At 35.2% G+C, this 23,156-nt stretch overlaps 1 non-coding gene and 1 pseudogene across 1 annotated transcript; one reads left to right on the top strand and one right to left on the bottom strand.

Moving 5' to 3' along the window:
- LOC138080696 (lys-63-specific deubiquitinase BRCC36 pseudogene) overlaps positions 1–20,568 on the top strand; it is a 39,079-nt pseudogene extending 18,511 nt beyond the window's left edge.
- Positions 6,431–6,537, bottom strand: LOC138081604 (U6 spliceosomal RNA). The gene has a single exon (XR_011145051.1). It is a non-coding gene; the product is annotated as a U6 spliceosomal RNA (small nuclear RNA).
- Positions 20,569–23,156: the final 2,588 nt, after the last annotated feature.

Below are 23,156 nucleotides of genomic sequence, written 5' to 3'. Positions count from 1 at the left end.
TGCTGCTGCTGCTAAGTTGCTTCAGTCGTGTCTGACTCTGTGCAACCCCATAGACGGCAGCCCACCAGGCTCCCGTCCCTGGGATTCTCCAGGCAAGAACACTGGAGTGGGTTGCCATTTCCTTCTCTAGTGCATGAAACTGAAAAGTAGAAGTGAAGTCTTCAGTCATATCCGACTTCTAGCAACCCCATAGACTGCAGCCTACCAGGCCCCTCCATCCATGGGATTTTCCAGGCAAGAGTACTTGAGTGGGTTGCCATTGCCTTCTCCTCATGTCCCAGCAAAGATTTGTTTATCAAACATTTGCTTTTCCATATTCATGTGAAGTACCTTCCTCCCCTTTGAAGTCCCAAACCACTTCTCCAACATCCTATTTGTCTTTAGCTGAAGATGATATTTAATGTGATGAGGAGGTTCAGTCATTTTGAAAAGTTATTCAGATTCCCTGGATCTCTCCCATATTTACCTGTAACTAAACTTTCATTTGATTTTTATCTTGTTAATCTATCTCATATCAATTTAGTTTTAGACCAGCCAGAATAACCAGAAGGGTAGGGGAAAATGTCTTCCTCCCTGACACCTTTATCACTCTCTCCCATATCCCACTAGCTCTAACTTATTCACTTTTCCCCAGCAAGATCAAAGAGTCTGAACAGTTAAGGCTCTGGTGGACAGCCACATTCTCAGCTAAACATTGATCAGAGAATGAAGAGGGAGTGTCATATAACTAAAATGAAAAACATGAAAATGGAAATGGGGAGATTTAAACATCTTCCCTGTGATATGGTCAGAGAATTTGTGATAGGGAATATAACTGCTATCTTAGGAATATTTAGTTGCAAAATATCAAGTTATAATACTCTGGAATGTTGAAAAAGGAAAACTTTTGGATTAGTGGGCTGACAGATAACATGGACTTGATATGCTTCTTACCACATCTCCTCTTACACACACTGCTACTTACACTAGCAGGTTTGTGCTAACATAACTAGAGAAAAATAAAGAACATATGCACAATTTCATTAGGAATTTAAACAAACGGTGCTGTTGAAGCAGATGAATTAAAAGTATATCATCCAGACATCCAAAAATAAAACAGGAAAAGATTCTGATACCTTTAATATACAACATTCAACTGTAATCTTCAATAACAGTTGTCGAAAAGAAAATAAGAAAATACTGGGACAATATGTGTGACTTTGCCAAGCTGTGAGAACTAGATGCGAAAATAAAGGGGAAAACAGGTGGCTTTCCCTCAAGTGCAAGGAAATTATAATTTTATCTCATCAGAGCTATGAGTTCTGTCCTCAGCCTTTGTGAAGAGCTCTATCTCACTGACACTGGGAGACTGCCAACATACATGACTGCAAGAAGTAGGCATAAGCAGTGATTCTTTATTCCCTGGAATGTTTACATATCTTAGGGAAAGCACTGTGAAAAGTGCTGAAACTAAGCTTAACATGCTGAGTAGAGGGGCTCATGAACTACAGTGTTGAAATGACAATTTCAAACTACATCCTACTCCCTAGTTTAATTAAAAAATATAAATAGAGAGGAGAAAAGGAGATTTCAGACCAGTAAAATGCATCAAATGACTCTGAACAAAATTTACCTATTGACCCGCAAGAAATAACTTATTTCTTTTTTATTTTTAATTGGAGGACAATTATTTTCCAGTGTTGTGGCAGTCTCTGCTGTATAGCAACACAGAGCAATCATAATTATATATACAAACATATATATACACACACACAAACATATATATATAGCCTCCTCTCCCTCCATTCCACTCCTCTAGGTTATCACAGAGTGCTAGGCTGAGCTTCCTGTGTTATATATTAGCTTCCCACTAGTTATCCATTTTACACATGATAGTGTATATATTCCAGTGCTACCTTCTCAATTTGTCTCAGCCTCTCTTTCCCCCACTTTAGCCATAAGTCCATTCTCTACATCTGCATCTCCATTCCTTCTCTGTAAATAGGTTCAGTTCTTCAGAACACTAGGATACTGATAACTATAGCACTGATAGTACTTTCTAAATTCCATATGTGCATGAGTACATTTGATTTTCTCTTTCTGACGACTTCACTCTGTAAAACAAGCTCTAGGTTCATCCACCTCACTACAACTGACTCAAATTCATTAGTTTATATGGCTGAGTAATATTCCATTCTATACATGTACCATATCTTCTTTCTTTACCCATTTATCTGTCGATGGACATCTAGGTTGCTTCCATGTCCTAGCTATTTTAAATAGTGCTGCATTGGGGTCCATGTGTCTTTTAGAATTGGGGTTTTCTAAGGGTACATGCCCACTAATAGGACTGCTGGGTCATATGGTAGATTTTACCTAGTTTGTTAAGGAATCCCCATACTGTTCTCCATAGTGGCTGTACCAACAGTGCAGCTTTATACTTCAAGGTAACCATCTTGCTGAAATTTGGAAGGAGGAAGTTGCTCAAACATGGATAGTAATGGCTATGCACAGTTATTACATTCTCAAAGGAAGTGGCAACCCACTCCAATGTTCTTGCCTGGAGAATCCCAGAGATGGCGGAGCCTGGTGGGCTGCCATCTATGGGGTCGCACAGAGTCGGACACGACTGAAGTGACTTAGCAGCAGCAGCAGCACTAATATTTTGAACTCAAAAATGAAAAGAGAGACATTAACAGGCTTATGAACAGAAACTACTAAAAAGGGGAAAATTCCTCGATAAGTTTGAAGATGTTCATATCTCTGAAAAAATTCTCTATAAATATGATTAGGGAACTAAAGAAAGAACACCGTGAAATAAAAACAGAGATGCAATGAGAGCTGGCTATTGGACGAAAAGGGGAGTGAAGGGAGAAAAGAAGTGGGAGAAGAAAAACTTGAAAAATGCCTATTCTAGGCATTAAAATCTTCTCTGGAAGCAATGAAAGTGTGAGGTTAAAAAAAAAAAAAGATTCTTATTTTGCAGAACACATTCAGTAATTTTATTTGGAATGCATAGGAAAGTTTAAAATGAGAAGACAATGATAAATGAATGATTAAGAAAGTAATAGAAATTTTATTTAAGAAGATTATAGAAATTCTAACAATTACAAATTTCAAAGAAATCATAAATAATAGAAATATAGCCAGCAATCACAATAACTAACATATATGAATCATTAATGCTTTACATCTGCTATCAGCTCATTTAACCTGCAGGAAACCTCTATACAAGACAATCTTATTTCTATACAATATAGTGTTACATCTACTTAACAACTGATGAGAGAGGTTTGCCGGGGAAGGCAATGGCACCCCACTCCAATACTCTTGCCTGGAAAATTCTATGGATGGAGGAGCCTGGTAGGCTGCAGTGCATGGGGTCGCTAAGAGTCGGACACGACTGAGCGACTTCACTTTCATTTTCACTTTCATGCATTGCAGAAGGAAATGGCAACCCACTCCAGTGTTCTTGCCTGGAGAATCCCAGGGATGGGGGAACCTGGTGGGCTGCCGTCTATGGGGTCGCACAGAGTCGGACACGACTGAAGCAACTTAGCAGCAGCAGCAGCAGCAGCAGAGAGAGGTTTGCAGAGAATTTAAATAACCAGCCTTTGAGTTAATAAGGAACAGATGTTGCAAAGCCAGATTTTCCACTTCTAGAGGTGATGTACTTTACATCAGCTTCCATGGAACTGAAGAAAACTCTGGTTCTAAAATTTGAAAGTGTTTGGTGTTTTACAGGCTACAAAAGTTACAAAAGCACTTCCTTCTCTAGATATATCCTGAGGAAGAAAAATGTTTGAATTTGAACAAAAACAAATCCTGAAGGCATCTATTAAGGGAAAAAAAAAAAGTTTTAGTTTAAAAATAACACTTAAACGTTAAAGAAATTCAACAACTTCTTTCAGAATTCTATTTTCTGATAATGGAGCACCATGGAAATGACACTGGAATTTTGATGGAGAAAGTGTAGGATCTAATTGTATTTTACATGTAAAAACCTCAGAAAAAAAGTGCTCAGTTTACCACAGACTCTAGAAATACTCTTGCTTTTGTAAGAAAAATTATTTAAAGATCTAATATAACCAAAAAAAAAAAAATCAGTTAAAATAAATTATCTGAGTGGAAAAGCTATAGTGACAGAGGAGGCTTAAAACAATGCAATGAGAACATGAATTAAGGAGAGTTACGTCTCCAGTTTAAAAGTCCCATTTGCAAAAATGAATGATCCTCAAGTAAGACCCAGTACAGACAAAAACAGTCAATGCCACGTAATGAACCTGCTCTGGTTTGTAAGGCCTGTCTTTGGTTCTCCCAGATTAGTATTTTCATAGTTTTCTCTTGTTCTACTGTGTTAGTTCAGCTACAGGTTCAAAGTAAAATTTCAGTAAATATGTTTCATAGATTAACAGTAATGTGTTACACTTACATATCTGAGTACAAGGCACTCAAATAATAATATGAATTCCCCACTTACTTTGAATGATTGTAAGGAAAACTCTGGAATACTCCTATGTATGTATGCATCATTGACTAACAACGGCTTCAAATTATTAGGATGCCTTGATTCACACGGAGTCTTTTCAATGCTGTTGACTGGTACATATTAGGCTCTCATAAAATCACTGGGTGAAATCTCTGAAAACCACCCTCCTTGAAACAATCATGTTTTATTTGGAAGTTTCAGAAGTTATAGGTATTCTCCATTAGTCTTTCCTGATCATGTTCACCATACTTGCCAGGAGATGAATGCTGTTGTTTTGAGAGGGGTGGTAGTTGGCATAAAGAATGAAATGAATGAGGACTGAGCAATATATATATAGTCAGTTGCCTGTCTAGGCAGAGTGTAGAGCTTAGCATACCTCTGAGACCTTAAACCAGTGTGTGCATGATAAGTTGCTTCAGTAGTGTCTGGCCCTTTGCAACCTTATGGGCTATAGCCTTCAGGCTCCTCTGTCCATAGGATTCCCCAGGCAGGAAGACTGGAGTGGGTTGCCATTTCCTTCTCCAGGGGATCTTCCTGACCCAGGGATCGAACACCCATCTCTTATGTCTCCGGCATTGGCAAGCGGGTCCTTGACCACTAGCATCACTTGGGAAGAACCTAAATGTTTACACAGTGTAAGGAAAAAAATGTGTGTATGTAGACTGTGCTCCTTGTATTGAGCATGAGTACTATAATGGCTCCATGTTACTGATAGACACTGACAGACACCACAAGAACACTGAAATTCCCCAAGGTTCTCTAGCTGTTCTCTATTTATATATAATCTATTTCTAAGATTCTCTAGATCTCTGTTCTTCCATGCTTTACTAGAATGCAGAAGACAATCATGACTATTATGTAGCTGTGAATGGTTTGAAATTGGATATGGGTGACAGGAACTTACAACAGAGAAAGCAAATGGTACAAAAAGACTGAAAAACACAATGAATTTAAATATTAAAATAATTCTATAGTTATTTTATGTAAAATGCTATTGTATTGTGGATTTTAAACTGAAATCTTAAAGTCTTCATAGTAAACAAATTTGAGTACAATACAATTTTTACAATCTAGGCCTTTGATTCAATGTAATGTTAACATACATTAGATATAAGCAAAGTACTGGCAGAGACAGTAGGTTAAGTCCATTATTTGGGTAGGTATAACCTTACATTGTTTATTTATTAGAGAGATACAGATATGTTTGCATTTGTATATTCAAAGGCAGCTGAGATAGCTATTTCCAAAATAACATCTACTACTTCCCCAAAGGAAACACAAGAAAACAAAGCAAAGCTCCTGTAAAGAAAATTACAAAAAATAGGGTAAAATGAATAAGCAGATTGCCAAACAATTTTTAAATATTAAACAATAAATATACATGAACTGACAATATTGAATTTTTTCTCAGCTCTGTACTCTCAGAAAATAGCAACAGTTAAGAAATTCTCTAAACTTTATGTTCCAGAAAATGCTCTACAACAAAGAACCACTTTTCCCCACATGATTTAGATAACCCTTGTGTGAGACCCATTGTTTATTTATGACAAGGCCAAGAACACAACCTTCAAATTCTTATTCTGTCTTACACATGATTAGCTGAACTATTGGTCCATCCCACCACCACCAGACTAGCCAAATAAAGGGATAAATATTTACTGGTGGACTGAGATTCCCTGATTACAAAACAACCCCAGCTATAAAATCACCCCACATTAGGTTTTCTACACCTCGCCATGGAAGTCTAAGGAAAAAAACACCCATTAGGACACAAGAATATTCAGATCTGTGGTTGTATTTCTACTGCAGGAACCAGAATAAGAAAAAAAACCTGAGTTGTTTTTTTGTGGTTTTTTTTTTTTTTTTTGTCAAATTATGACTTATTAAAATGCATGTTAATTTCAGAGAGAAGGATATTAACATTTCTCTCTGATCAGAGATTTATCAAATACACTTTTCTTGAAAAATATGGAAAGCTTCATGAATTTGTATGTCACCCTTGCGCAGGGGCCATGCTAAGCTTCTCTGTGTTGTTCCAATTTTAGCATATGTGCTGCTGAAGCAAGCACAAGCTATCTGTTTTTTGTCTTTGATGATTTGGTGCCATAATTTTCACCAAGCCAAAACATCCCCTTTTCCCCTAACTCCTGTACTCAGGTCCTGAGGCCTCTGGGACACCCACACTCCATAGTTTGAGGAGCCACAGTGAGTCCAGCCCTCACTCCTGTGTTCCAGACACTTGATGGCACCACAGTAAAGATTTAATTTCAATTCACTTTTTTGGAGCTCTTTTGGCTTGATTTGGTTGCCAGTGTTTATCCTGGCTACATAAGAAATTCCAATTCACTTCCAAATACCCTTAAAATCCCTGAATTAAATTTTTCACCACTGCAGAAACAATTCAGTAGATTACCTTTGTTTGGCAGAATCTAACTCAAGATTATGTCTCTTACCACCACTGGACTCCTCTTGTTCTTCCTTCACCTCCAGCAAACTCACACCCTTTCCTCACTTAAAACTCTCCACACGTATCTTTCCCAGCTCTTTTTCTTGCCAAATATTCCTCCTTCATCTACAGTTTGCCCTGTTTGCTTTTAGCCTCTATTACTCCTATTATTTTCTCCTGGCTCCATTAAATGCCCATGCTTCCCAACTGTTCACCCTAACAACTATTATTGACTTTCCCTCCTGTGATGAAAGATAAATCACCTTAGCGCCCACTTTAAGCCTTGGTCTCATTCAGATCTACATGATATTATTAAAGATATTCCAGAATCCTGCAAGAATAGGAAAAAAATTAGTAATCCATTCAGATGAGTCTTCAGGACATATTTTTTCTGGGCTCCCTGCTTTATATCTACTTGTTACAGCTATTGGTGGGTCTGGGAGAAGGGTCATCAAGGAAATGAGAATACCTCTGAAGCTCACATACAGGATAAAATCATAAAAATTTCAGTTTGTTCAATACAAACAATAATGTATTGATCAGAGATTCAAGATTGAAGACAATAAAGAGAAAAGTTTGACTCCAGTTATAGATATAGATTAGTTTGAAAGAACTATTGTGTTTCTGCTCATCATAACTGAATCATTTCCACCACTGGCATTAGTTTTGTTAAGAGCCTACAAAACAAAATTAGAGATTTTTTTTTTAAAGTAGATTACTGTAATATTTCTATCTCTGAAACACACACACTAGCTCAATACCATGAGGACTTCATTGCTGAAAAAACTAACTCAACACCATATAAACTCATGGCTTTACAACTTAAACAATGTGAAGGAAACAAGCCAGGGAAGTCTGCTCCCTACAAAAACTCTAAGATAGAAAGTGAAAGTGTTAGTTGCTCAGTTGTGTACAACTCTATACGACCCATGGACTGTAGCCCACCAGGCTCTTCTGTCCATAGGATTCTCCAGGCAAGAATACCAGGGTGGGTTGCCACTGCCTGCTCCAGGGGATCTTCCCAACCCAGGGATCAAACCCAAGTCTCCTGCATTATAAGCAGATTCCTTACCATCTGAGCCACTAGGGAAGGTCTATAGGTAGGGACAATTGCAAATGTTATAAAAGACGGAAAAAAATGTCATACGTCTTGGACTCAGAGTACAAAAGGGAACAAGATTCCAAAAATCCACTTCCCCAGTGATTTTTCTTTGAGCTACTAAATCTTGTTTACACAAATAAATATCAATGGGCAAGCGACAATAATCATCCCCATAAATGTATACACCTCTGTCTTTACAGTGGACACCAAAGAAACACATTTCTCTTACTCTCCTACCACCCTCCCTTGGAGCAAGTAAACCATAACTGTGATGGAATTTGACAGTCCCATCTACCTTATGACTTGACTTTAAATATCCTTTTATCTCACTAGGACATCTCACTACTCTGCAGAGCCTGCTGTTTAACTCCACTGCTTTTAACCTTTTGGAAAAAATACGTACATTCCAATTAGATTCTCTGTATTTTTCACTTTCACAATATTTCTAACTCTACAGGTACATAACTTGTCCTTTTAGCGTATCTCACTATTAGACAATTCTTGCTCCTGATAATGCTCCCTCCTCCCCCTCAAGCCTTTAATGGACATAAATGAAGCCAATGGCAGCTGCACGAACACCTATCAAAAAAGCCTGAATCACTAGTCTATTGGCGGTAGGAGTGAGCAGGGGATGTTATACCCAAGGAATTAGCAACCATTCTCCAAAGCTAAAGGAAATTCTTTGGTGGCAAATGAACTAAGATAACCAATTAGTAAGAAAGCCATTCTTCAATCACAAGCATATATCCCTTCATTCTTTTACAGTCAAAATTTAAGGAATTGAAGATGCAATAATTATAGCACTTGAAGCTAACAAACATAATTGGAAACGGGCTGGATTTTTTTAAATTTCTATCCAGCTAATCTTTGTAGATTTGGCCTATACATCTCCCTGAACTCTCTTTGCTCTCTCATCTAAAATAGTCTATAGTCTACCTAATACATCATGTATTAAGTGACATCATATATAGTCTACTTCTACATTATGGTACAGAAATTCTTGAAGGTCTCCTTCACAAATGTCACTGGAGATGCTTTAGCTAAATGTTTTAGCTGTCATTTTGAGAGTAATTTCAATTTGCTTTACCTGTAGAAAGTCTATAGGGTCACGGAGTCAGACATGACTGAACTGACTGAGTATACACACACACAGCTGTAAAACACAGCATCCGGTAAAAATATAAAGAGGAGGCAAGAACAAGAGTCAGCTTTTTCACATGAATCAGTGAATTTAAAATTTAAGCTATGAACTATTGTGTCTACAGTTATGCATATGTGTATACATGTTATGTAAGCATAATACTATCTTACTGACAATGATATGATCAAATCATACTATAAAATTATTTAAAGATCTATTCTGATTTGTTTAGAAATAAATAAGCATTTATAGAAATTGAGTATACTTAAAATTTTTAGAAATTAAGGAAATTAAATATTTCTAATATGTACAAAAATGTATTTTATAATAGCTTTATTATTTATATTATATACAATATGATTATATTTTATTGCATATGTTATTAAATATTATTATATTACTATTACTAAAATACTAGTTTATATAAATTGCTATTTATTGCATAGAACAGTTTTATATTCTTTTAGTATGTGTTTTATTAAATATTATTTATTTTTTATTATAGAAATCACCAAAACATTCTAAGAATTCAAGTAAACATAATTTTAGGTATGTCTTTGGCAAACAAGACTTATTTAGCATTTTTTTTCATAAGAATGTCTTCTCAATTATCAGTGTTACGTACAATATAAACATACATTTTTATTCTACCTTAGCATATTCTCTCAAGAAAAGCAGGTACATTTGTACATGTTTACTAACCAAATAGGCTAGGATTACACATACTAGATGTTTACAATAATAAAGAAATAAAAATTTGCATTTAATCAAATTGAATCATTACTCTGAAAAATGTTAACAGTAACTATGTTTTATAGTATGGCCTTCCCTGGTGGCTCAGACAGTAAACTCTGCCTGCAATGCAGGCAACCTGGTTTCGATCCCTGGGTTGGGAGGATCTCCTGAAGAAGGAAATGGCAACCCACTCCAGTATTCTTGCCTGAAGAATTCCACACAGTGGAGTCTGGTGGGCTATGTCCATGGGGTCACAAAGAGTCAGACATGATTGAGTAACTAACACTTATGTTTTATAGTATACCTGGAAGACATTTTTCAAGATCACTGGGTAACTTAAAGCCTTAGACTTATGCTATATTAAGTTAATTAATGAAACCTGAAAGTTGCTCAGTCATGTCTGAATCTTGGCGATCTCATGGACTCTACAGTACATGGAATTCTCCAGGCCCAAATACTGGAGTGGGTAGCCGTTCCCTTCTCCAGGGGATCTTCCCAACCCAGGGATCGAATCCAAGTCTTCACATTGCAAGCAGATTCTTTACCAACTGAGACACAAGGGAAGCCCAAGAATACTGGAGTGAGTTGTCATTTCCTGCTCCAGGGGATCTTCTTGACTCAGCTATCAAACCTAAGTCTGCTGCAATGGCAGGAGGATTCTTTATCACTGAGTTACCTGGGAAGCCAGTAAGATAGAATACTGAAGTGCAATTTTAAGTTTATATACATTTTTTTCAATTTTTACAGTACAGAGCAGCTATGAATATTGTATCTGAAATAAGTATTCAGTTCAGTTCCGTTGCTCAGTCGTGTCCAACTCTTTGCAATCCCATGGACAGCAGCATGCCAGGGTTCCCTGCCCATCACCAACTCCCAGAGCCTACTCAAACTCATGTCCATTGTGACAGCGATGCCATCAAATCATCTCATCCTCTGTCCTCACCTTCTTCTCCTGCCTTTAATCTTTCCCAGCATCAGGGTTTTTCCAATGAGTCGGTTCTTCACATCAGGTGGCCAAAGTATTGGAGTGTCAGCTTCAGCATCAGTCCTTCCAATGAATATTCAGGACCGATTTCCTTTAGGATGGACCGGTTCAATCTCCTTGCAGTCCAAGGAACTCTCAAGGGATTCTCCAACACCATAGTTCAAAAGTGTCAATTTTTCAGTGCTCAGTTTTCTTTATAGTCCAAATCTCAGATCCATACTTGACTACTGGGAAAATCATAGCTTTGACTAGATGGACCTTTGTTGGTAAACTAATATCCCTGCTTTTCAATATATATCTAGGTTTGTCATAGCTTTTCTTCCAAGGAGCGAGTGTCTTAATTTCTTGGCTGCAGTCACCATCTGCATTGAACTTGGAGAAAAAATAAAAAAAATAAAGTCTCTCAGTTTCCATTATTTCATGTATTTGCCATGAAGTGATGGGACTGGATGCCATGATCTTAGTTTTCTGAATGTTGAGCTTTAAGCCAACATTTTCACTCTTCTTTTTCACTTTCAAAAGAGGCTCTTTAGTTCTTCTTCCAGTGGATCCAGTGGATGTTGGCAATTTGATCTCTCCTCTGCCTTTTCTAAATCCAGCTTGAACATCTGGAAGTTCACAGTTCATGTACTGTGATAGCCTGGCTTGGAGAATTTTGAGTATTACTTTCCTAGCATCTGAGATGAGTGCAATTGTATGGTAGTATATACCCGTGAAAATTGTGAGATGTATATTCAAGTGTTCTCCTCAGTTCAGTTCAGTCGCTCAGTCGTGTCCAACTCTGTGACACCATGAACTGCAGCACGCCAGGCCTCTCTGTCCATCACCAACTCCAGGAGTCCACCCAAACCCATATCCATTGAGTCAGTGATGACTGATCTCCTTTAGGATGGACTGGTTGGATCTCCTTCCAGTCCAAGGGACTCTCAAGAGTCTTCTCCAACACCACAGTTCAAAAGCATCAATTCTTCGGTGCTTAGCTTTCTTCACAGTCCAACTCTCACATCCATACATGACCACTGGAAAAACCATGCCTTGATACACAGACCTTTGAGTTCTCCTAGTCAGTTACAAAATTATACTGTATGAAAGAAGTGTATCATTATCTATCTCATAGTTACTGTGGGAAATTGAGGTTATTGTGGTTAAAAGTTATACTCAATAAATGTCAGAGACTCTACTAGGGGCAAGATAATAATTTTATATATAGGGTGTACAGAATCAATTTTTGTTAAAAGAAAAGCAAGATAGTTCTATTCCAAAATAAGAACTTTTTCCTAGAATTAGAGGAAAATGTATGACAAGACCTAGTTGAATATATAAACTTGTATAACATTCATGAAAAGAAATTTTTATTTGTTTGGGTCAAAGCTGGCTAAAGTTCAGTGGATGTATTAAGATTGTTTAGAAAGAACTTTAGTTTAAAAATTACACTGATGCTAAATTAGAATTTAAGTTTTTCTCTGTAAAAATGACAAAATTTTCTTATGTTTAAAAAGGGTTTCTCTACATTCTGGGTAATCTTTTAAGGCAAAGATATTGTGTCTCAGGATAAGTAACTCTACATTATGGTGACTTTTATCATGTCCTTGATTACTTAAAAGAACAAAGTGTTCTCATTTTTGAAAAATCTAAGTCTCTTTATAATTGTGTTACTATTTTTAAAATGTTCTAGTTTTTATATATAAAATATTTTATTTTCACATTGGTTAAATAGTTAGCTGAGTATTGTTACTAACTCATGATTCTATTTAATCCCACATTCAAACTTCCTGACAACTTTTGACTTTTTCCATCCCCAAATCAAATCCAAAATGGTAAATGGTAAAACTGTCTTTGAGATCTTCCAGGGCTTCCAGGAAATTATAAAGAATTTGTTCTTTGGCCTTGTAAAAAGAGAAAGGCTAAAAATAATTTTGTTTGTTTCATAAGTACATAATCTGGTATATACTAAAATGAAGGAAATAACACTTTCTAAAAGGTAAGGATTCTACATTTCTCTGATCAAGATCAAATAAAATCCAAAATAACTGACCAAACTTCAAATAAAACATTCTTGATAGAGACTTTTTAATTTTAAGATGTGAGTTATGTATCAAGCCTAGATGTCAGTCTACATTAGTATAAATAAAAGAAGACTTCAAATGTAGTAATTTCAAAAGGAAACTTAAATTTCAGCTATTTATGATATGATAAAAATGTAAGATGATGCTGGTGAGAAGTGGACTATTAAATAAAATCTAAATTTAAAAAATGTTTTTATTAGTTTTTCCTTTCCATGCTTTCCCTCCAAATTTCCATTATATATCTATTTCCTTTGTGATGTAGAATTATCATAACAGGATCACATATCCATCTCTATAAGCCCAAACTCACAATTTCATTTCTAGAGTAAATGATATTTATGGCCACAATGTTGTCTTTGAAAATTAGAATCAAATTATGAACATATCTTGAAAGATTTTCTTTTAATTACCAGAATACAAATTCAGTGAATTTTGTGATATAGAATAAATATCAAAATCGGTAGATATGGGGAATAGGTAATGGCAAAATAGTGTTTGGAGGTGGGTATTGACCTCTTCCTACTAAAAGAAAGTTGAGGTACTGTCTGAAACTATCAGCTTGTGCCATATGGTGATAAATATATAATACAATTTATTAAAAGGATGACACATGGAGATGAAGAAAGTGTCAGTGAGATAAATTTTTCGTGTTTCATAGTTCCAAATAAACTTTGTTTATAGTCAGCAAATAAAAAACTAAATATATAACCATAATATTTAAAGTTATAGACCTAACCATCAACATTAAAATTAGAAATTAAAATCCACTACCTAATCCCCAGAGGAGATGATATAATTATCTAAGAAAATGAACAGCTTTTTGAATATCACAATGAATTAAAAAACATATCCATGCATACACCTATCCTGATAAAATTTCAAATATCCCAGAATAAATATTAAAGTTATAAAAGCCTACAGAGTAAGAAGAAAGACAATGAGAGAAAAGATAAACCTATGTTTAAGTTACAAGAGTCAGGTTGATGACCAAAGTTTCAAACACCAATTTTGAAGATGAAAATACAAAGAAGCATGGCTCAACATAAAAAAAAAACAAAAACAACTTTATATTATTTTACAGTGTTATGTTTTCTAATTATGTGGTATTTTATTGGGAAATAAGTTGTTTTTCTAGCTTCTAGCTTAATAAATAAGAAAAAACTAGTTTCATATTGAAGAATTGTTTTCTAGTCAATCAAAAGCAATTACTTCAACATTGTCAGTGAAAAAATTATATGGGGAGGGAGAAGAGGGCCGAAATATTTACAATACAATGAAGAAACTAAGTAAGACAGTGAAACAAAAATTTTAAAAAATGCAACAGTATTTTACTGAAGTAAGCATGCTAAGAAAGAACTATTAAAATATTCATGCATATATAATCATAAGAAACAGCATCTAGAAAACAGGAATTGGAGTTTATTCAGATGTAGGTCTGAGGCTCAGAGGTACTTACTAGTATTTCTCTAAGCGTCAGGCCCCATACCAGTAAAGAAAAAATAATTCTATCAATGTACACTTGTGTAAAAATTTCATTGAAATGTATTTTAAATATAAAGGACCATGAACAATTGCCAGAAAACATGCATACATTTTTAACAGTTATTTTCCCCTCATACTCTATTGTACCCTACCCTGTACATGGGTATCATATTCCTCTAGTCATTACATCTTTTTTTTTTTTTTTCAGCAGTAATAACCTATTTTAGAAGAATAAGCAAAATATAGTAAAATATATAGCAAAATATAGTAAAATATAATTAAAATATATTTTAATATACTGGTGGATAACCATGTAAAAGCAACAAATGTTTGTGACTGTATTTAATGTTCCTTTCTTCTGAATATACTTATCAGAAATAAGTACTTATATTTTTTCTAATTAACTGTGAATGCCAAGAAAAATTTTTAGACACATATTTTACTTTACCATATTTTTTGTAATGCTAAGTGAATTTAATTTCCCACTAATACCGGTGACGAGAGCTAACTGACTATATAACTGACTTCCCTTGGAAATATATATATATATATAAATGAAGTCCAGAAGCAGACAAGCTGAAAGAGCTTTTAAATCTTCTCTGCCTTGTCTTGAGGACATAAAGTGCTAATCTCCAGAGATAAAAGTGATTCAGAAAAATACTGTCAGTTTTAGCAAAGCAGCACCACTTCAAATAATCTAAATTCCTATGAAGAGTTTAAGGTTATCTGGGTTGCCCTTGCCCTTAACACATGACAACAATGAATAAAAATCTTCTTTAGAAGGATATAAACTAGTGAAAATCCTTTAATCATTTCTACAAATTTTATATTTGATATTCAACACTATGTTACTCAATTATTGGCAAAAGAAAAAAAAAATACACCATTAATACAAAGCAAAGACACATACAAACAAAACAGTAAAAACAAACTCAGACAACATCTGTATGATGCAATGATCCTAATAATCCTTAATATGATAAAATGATAGAAAATTGGCAGAGTACTGGAATGTAAATTTGTAAAATTCAGTAAAAATAGATGGGTTTAACAAGATAGACTGAGATGAAGAGAGAATGAAGACAGGTTTAAAGAAAATGTTCAGAATGGAAGCAGAAAATAAAAATAGATTTTAAATACAGAGGAGAGAGTAACATAGAACAGTAATGTAGTCTAACATGGATAGTTGGAGACTTGGAAAGATAGCGGTAATAAATAAGCCCAAAGCAATATTTGAAGAAAAAATGGCTAAGAAAGTTCCAAAAATGATGAAAAATATCCAGCTACATATTTAATAATCCATACAAGAAGGAGGGGCAAATATTAAAAAAAAAAAGTTTAAGTTACTAAATAAAGGCATAGAAGGACATATAATTCAGTCAGGAATTGAAAGGCCAAGTTACCAGAGAGAAGAAATATGTCTTGAAGTGAGCTCAATCTTGTGTGATGCTTTGTTCCTCTAAATTTTCATTAATTCTTAAATTGGCTGAACAAACAACCAGAACTCGTAAAGCCAGAGTTTTTGTGAAAGTAGTGAGATTATGGATTGAAAGTTAAATTTCAGAACTGCTAAGGCAGTCAAACTTGAGGGGACAAGATCTGATAGAAAAAAGAACTACAGAGAAACAAGACCGGAGAAATCTGTCCTAGTCCCCCACCTCACCCAGAGGATGTTTCTATTTCCTTAGACTGTATGGAACTTTTGAAATCTACAAAGGGAGCAACTAAACTAAAAAGAGCCTTTAACAATTCCATTGTATTGGGAATACAAAGAATAGAATTTACAGACCACCAGGTTTGCCATTTGAGAACTCACATGGCATACGTTCTAGGAGCAAAGGCAAACCCAAAATGATGTGCGGCAAAACCAATACAATATTGTAAAGTAATTAACTTCCAATTAAAATAAATAAATTTATATTTTAAAAAAGACATTAACATTGGAATAAAAAAATAAATAAAAAGGAAAACTAAAGGCAAATTTAATTACTGCTGCCTCTAACTGGGATAATGTGATCAGATATATATAAGCCCTTATGGTAGGAAAACAGTATGAGTCAAAGTCTCAAAAATGGAACTTTCCAACAAAACTTTCTGTTACTGTGGAAGCTGCAATGTCCAAAATTATATCCAGTAACCGCATGTGATTACTGAACACTTGAAAGGTGGCTACATGACTTAGGAACACAATTTTAATTCTATTTCATCTTAATTATTTTAAATTTTAATTTCAAAATTAAAATGAATGGACAATGAATGGACACTTTAATAAACAGTACATTGTTTTTGTTTCGTCCAAAATGTCTAGCACTCAATCAAAATTTATCAGATATAACAAGAGATAAGAATAATAATAGCTAAGAGTTGAAAAGCAAGTAATAGAAAGAGTATACAGACGATACCATTTCTGGAGTTTTCATATACTTAAACACCTGATGTATTAAGGGAATTAGCCAAAAAGAAATATGGAAGATCATGAAAGGAGGAAAGAGACAACAAGGGACATAATGTCAAGCGGAATCCACATGTCAACATAATGACACGAAACTCTGGCATGTAAGTTGCACTGAAGAAGCTGTCTCATCTCAAAGAAAAGCCTGCTCTTTTACTTTTTTTTTTTTCTTACAAACATGTCTGTCACTGAATACAGGTTGCTCTAGGGGGACAAAGATTACCAAGTAATTCTCCTTTCCATATCTGGGCAAAATCAAGTCATCTGAAGAGGCTACAATATAAATTATAGGATTGAAGTACAAATTGGAGAATGTGCACACAGAGGTGAATTAAACTGATATCCAAGTTGTGACTGTATCCTCTATAACAGAAAAGGGTTCCATACACTGACAATATTCTCTAAAGCAGTAGTTATTTAAAAAAATGATACCCAGACCAGTAGTATCAGCAATACCCAAGGAAATTGCTAGATGTGTCAGTTCTTAGGCCAGTATTCTCAATCGTGCCTTTTACCTCTTTTTACATCCTATCATTTTAAGTATAATTTTAAAATCTATGATAGGGACTTCCATTATCTGAAGCTTCTGCATGTGTCTCTCCAAGATCATTTTTTCCCTTGATTGTTCTTCACATCAATATGTTTCCTTATGTGCTAACTTGCTTTTAATTCAACAATGAATTTTGGACATTGTGTTATTTATAATTTCTTCTGCATCACTTAAAATTTTTCATTTACATATGAGCTACCCTATGTACTTCAAGTAAGAGTTTGAATCTTAAACTACAATTAGAAAGACAGGGAAAACAAAGGCTAGAGAGGATGGATCTGTGTTTCAGGAAATATGAAAGTTCAAGAATCTTAAGGGAGGTACCACAGGAGATGGCAGCTTCTGAAAAGCACCAGACGACATGATTCCTTGACAGGCTTGAACAGTCCCAGGCGAAATATTACATTTATCACATACATATATTGCATGCCTGCTTTATGCGGTCACCAAAAATACTACCTAATATATATATATTTTTTATTCTACTTTCCATCTCAAGCAAGTTTTTCTCATCAGCTAACTCAAACTGAAACCCTATGTGCAGACAAGCTAGGAAAAGTAATTTCCAGTCTTTCAGACCTTTTGGCACAGAAGGAATGTTAGAACATTGGAATGAAACTGTTTATCAAGTAAAGAATTTGGATACATCCTATGATTATATTGTTTTTCCCCCTCACTGGTTGCCTAAATGTTTTCCTTATCACTACCTAAGTGTGACTTTGAAAATAAGTAGTGTATTTTATAACTCCACCTAACCTGGGTTAAGGAGGATTCAAAAGGAAGGGGATGCTGCTAAAGTACAATATTATGTTTAGAAATATAGATTTTAGATAAAATAGCAGCTCTGCTTTTATTATAAGTCATGTCACATAGGACAGATTTCTTCCACTAGCATCCTGTCTTGCACACAGATGCATCTTAATAAATGTTGCTGTGTGTCTATTATCATTTCATCAAATACTCAAAGCTTATCTTCTCTGGGAAATAGAACCTTAATTCTGATAGGCAGATTAGGCCCATTTATTTCAAATAACTCTATTTAACTGTACATAAATTCTTTTGTAAGTCCAAACTTCATAAATATAAAAGAGATTTTTGAGACTAACTCTGTCTCTATGCTTTAAAAAGTTAAAATCTTTTACTTTTTATGCTATTGGCCTTTAGATAAAATAAAGTACTATTTCTTCCTGTACTTAAGCATTTCTTCCTCACTCTTCTTCCAGTGACAATTCAGTAAGCTGAGGTATAGAATGGGCTGCCCCTCTATTTTAAAAGATTGGAAAATCTCTATACCCGACTCCTCTGCCAGAACAGGACATCATGTCTTCTTGCTGACAATCTGGGTATGAAAAACAGTTGATGTTTCCCCTGTACAAAAAATCTAGCTATAGATTAACATAAAATTGTTACAGTAATAAATTTGAAGCCCATTAGAGAGGATCAATAATGGTGGTGTCACACCCAAGGTAAAGCAGAAATAGCTCTACAAGAAGTGGAGATAATAAAATATTCTGTAAAACCTGAAAAACAAGCAGTAAAAAATCCCCCAAAAATCTAAGAAGGAATCAAAATCATATTAAAGTAACAGACCCTAAGAGATGAATCTAGAGACAAAATTTCTGGGTTTGATTACCAATTTCATCATTTGTGCATTTCTTACCAGTTATGTTCATCAGTTTTCCAGTCTGAAAAGTGGCAATAATTACAGTGTTTATCTCACCAGGTTGCTGTCAACAAACACTAAAGAGCTGATAACGTGAAGTCGTAATTTTTGCCTATCAAGGAATAAACTCAGGAATGAATAACAATATAGAATAAAAAATACTTCATATATATTCTGTAACACAAACTATTATATAATCTTTAGGTAAATGAGCAATTATAAAAAATACCAGATATATTAACTCAGTTGGTGAATCTACCTTCAATGCCGGAGACCTGGGTTCAATCCCTGGGTTGAGAAGATCCCCTGGAGAAGGGGACAGCTACCCATTCCAGTATTCTGTCCTGGAGAATTCCATGGAGTCCATGGGGTCACAAAGAGTCAGACAGGACTGAGCAACTTTCACTTTCACCAAATATGTTTAAGAATGAGGACTGGGATTATTAGAATACATCTAAATTTGAGAGATTATTAAAATATATCTAAAATTTGAATTACAGTAAGATTTATAGTTGTAGATATTCTATTGGAAAGTTTAAATATTGGGCACCCCAGGCCCAGCCCCCACAGAACCTAGTGCCTGAGCAGCCGGTTGGCCAGGCTGGAGCCGGCTGGAGGCAGCCGTGAGCAGAGTGGAGCCAAGACGGCGATTGCACTTGGTGCAAATGGTTTATCTGGAGTCTAGATGCTTTCCTACTATGTCTCAACCACACTCTGAGCACAGAGAAAGAAGAGGTGATGGGGCTGTGCATAGAGTTGAATGATGACTTAAGGAGTGACCCCAAGTTTACACACAGTTGCTGAAAAGATTGACACTGTCAGAATTGTTCACATTCATTCTGTCATTGTCTTGTGGCATTCTGATAAGAGGAAGGGTCGAGTGGAAATTTCTCCAGAGCAGCTGTTTGCGGCTTTAACTGAGGCAGAGAGGTTGACTGAACTAACCAGTAGTACCCTGAGAGTTGTGGGCTGGTATCATTCCCATCCCCATATAACTGTTTGGCCTTCCCATGTTGATGTTCACACACAAGCCATGTACAAAATTATGGAGCAAGGCTTTGTAGGGCTTGTATTTTCTTGTTTCCTACAAGATAAAAATACAAAGACAGGTACTCCATACTTGCTTTCAATCCATAGAGGCCCAAAAGAGCTCAGAGTATGAGAGAATTGAAATCCCAATTCATATTGTACCCCATGGAACCATTGGGAAAGTGTGCCTTGAGTCAGAAATTGAGTTGCCCAAGATCCTGTATCAAGAGGGGCAAGATGCACATAGGAGGATCCACAGAATTCTACATCTGGATTCAGTAACCAAGATCCATAATGGCTCAGTGTTTACTAAGAATCTGTGCAGGTCAGCAGTCAGCAGACCTCTACTACAGTGGTTGGAGGACAGACTAGAGAAAAACCAAAAGCATTTACAGGAGTTGCAACAAGAAAAGAAACAGTTTATGCAAGAACTTTCTTCTCTAGAATAAAGCAGGAGACAAAATGGGAAAGGATGAAAATATCCAGGTGTAAAATTAATTAAGCTAAATCAGTTTTGAAGAAGAGACATTTAGAGGACTCACATTACCTGATTGCAGACTTACTATGAAGCTACAAGGATCAAGACAGCAAGGTATATATGCCCAACTGATTTTGATAAAGGTAAAAAAGCAATTCAATGGAGGAAGGGTGATAGTCTTTTCAACAAATGAAGTTGGTGCAGTTTGCAAAGAAAATGAAGTTTGCCCTAAACTGCATAGCTTATACAAAAATTAATTGAAAATATATCATGAACTTAGATGTAAGATGTAAAACTATAAAACTTTTAGGAAAAAAAAATCTTGGGAAAAAAAAAAAAAAACCTGGGCTAGGCAACAAGTTCTTGGCCTTCACCCTAAAAGCATAATCCTAAAAGGAAAAAGTTGATATATTGGACTTCATCAAAAGTAAAAACTTTTGCCCTGCAAAGAATTTAAGAGGAATAAATTATTGGGAGAAATTACTTGCAAACCATTTATCTAGACCAATGTAGAATATACTGCATGAGGTCAAGAGTGAAAAATAAACAATCCAATTAGTAAATGAGCAGAAAACATGAATAGACATAGCACTAAAGAGGAAATGTGGATGGCAAGTGAGCACAGGAAAACATGTTGCATCTTGTTAGTAATTGGGGGATGCAAATTAAAACCACAAGGAATTTTGACTATGTACTTATCAGAACAGCTAAAGAAAAAATAGTAAAAATGGGGACTTCTTGGCAGTTCAGTGGTTGAGACTCTGCCTTTCAATGCTGGGGGCATGGGTTCGATCCCTAGCTGGGGAACTAAGATACCACATGCCTCAGTGTGTGGCCAAAATTTTTTGAAAAAATAGTGAAAATGCCAGATGCTGATGAGCATATGAACTGGATCTTTTATACTTTTCTGAATGGAATGTAAAATGGTAAGTCACTCTGGAAAAAAAAAAAAAATCAGAAACTTCTAATAAACACTCATGTACTTTATTACCTCAGCAATTGTTTTCCTGGACACGTATCCCAAAGAAATGAAAACTAATTTTGGCACAAAAACTTCCATACAGATGTTCTTAACATTTTCTTTTGTAATAACACCAAACAGAACAACCTTGATGTCCAGCAGATGAGGATGTGGTTAAACCAACCACACACACCATGGGAACTACCCTGCAATGTAAAGAAATAGACTACTGATACACACAACTTGGATGAACCTCAAGCACATTATGAGGAATGAAAAAAGCCAGTATTAAAAGGTCTCCTACTGTATGACTGTATTTGTATAACATTTCCAATTTTTAAAAGGACAAAATTATAAAGTGAAGAACATATTAATGGCTGCCAGGGACAGGGACTGGAGGGGGTATGAGATATAGGTGATTATAAAAGATAACACAGAAGTTCCTTTGTGCTGATGGAACAGTTCTGTAACTTGATTGTGGTGTTGATTACCTGAATGTCTAAAATGTGCTAAAACTATACAGAGCTACAAACACCCACAAATGAATGCATGTAAAACCTGGTGAAACCAAATAAGGTCTGTTCTCTTGTTAGTAGTATGATACCACTGTCAAAATGTTGGTTTTGAAGTTGGACTATAATTATGTGTAAGATCTTACCATTGGGGAAAACTGGGATTCTGAGTACTATTTTTGCAACTTCCTGTTAATCTGTGGTTATTGCCAAATAAAAGGTTGTAAATATTAAACAAGGACAAAACATTTAAAAATTGAAAAGTAAGAAGATGGCCTCTAAATCTAGAAGTTGGAAAAAGAGCAAAATAATCTTAAAGAAAGTAGGTGGAAGGAAGTAATAGAGTTACTTATAGTACTAGAGATTTGCAACATGGAAAACAAAAACAATATGGAATATGAAGAAGAATGAAAGCTTGATCTTTGAAAAACTAAGAGAATGCATCAAATACCAAAATTAGACATTAAGAGGATATAAAGGTAAAGAATGTTAATTTTTTTTTTGAAAAAAAGGTAAAAAATTTTTTCACAAAATATAAACAAAATTAATTTTTTAAAAAATCTGATTTAAGTTATTACTGTTTAAAAATGTAACAGTCTAGAAGAATGGGATGGGGAGGGAGGCGGGAAGGATGTTCATGAGGGAAGGGACATAGGTAGACATATGGCTGATTCATGTTGATGTTTGGCAGAAACCAACACAATACCTTCAATTAAAAATAAATAAATTCACCTGAAAATGAAATACATAGTATAAATCAAATAAAAAATATCAGTTGGAGAATGTGTTTTATGTTATATTTACTTTATTATATAATAAATACATATTGATATACTAAATATATTTATGCATAGTATTCAAGTATAAAATAATCAGATGTTGATAAATTTCATGAAGGATAAAAAAGCCTAAAGCAATAGAGACAATGTATGACATATATGGCACTCACAAGTGGTACCTTTGTGAAGGTGACATTGCTGCAGAGACCTAAATGAAGTGACAGAGTGGGTCAAGCAGATATCTCTAGGCACAACATGAGAGCTTTAGAGACAAAGTAAAGACAAGGCACAAAGACTCTTGACAGCA

The sequence above is a fragment of the Capricornis sumatraensis genome, chromosome 6, assembly GCF_032405125.1.
Source record: "Capricornis sumatraensis isolate serow.1 chromosome 6, serow.2, whole genome shotgun sequence".
Taxonomy (NCBI): domain Eukaryota; kingdom Metazoa; phylum Chordata; class Mammalia; order Artiodactyla; family Bovidae; genus Capricornis; species Capricornis sumatraensis.
The sequence above is the reverse complement of the archived record's forward strand: the minus strand, read 5'-3'. Positions and strand labels throughout refer to the sequence as shown.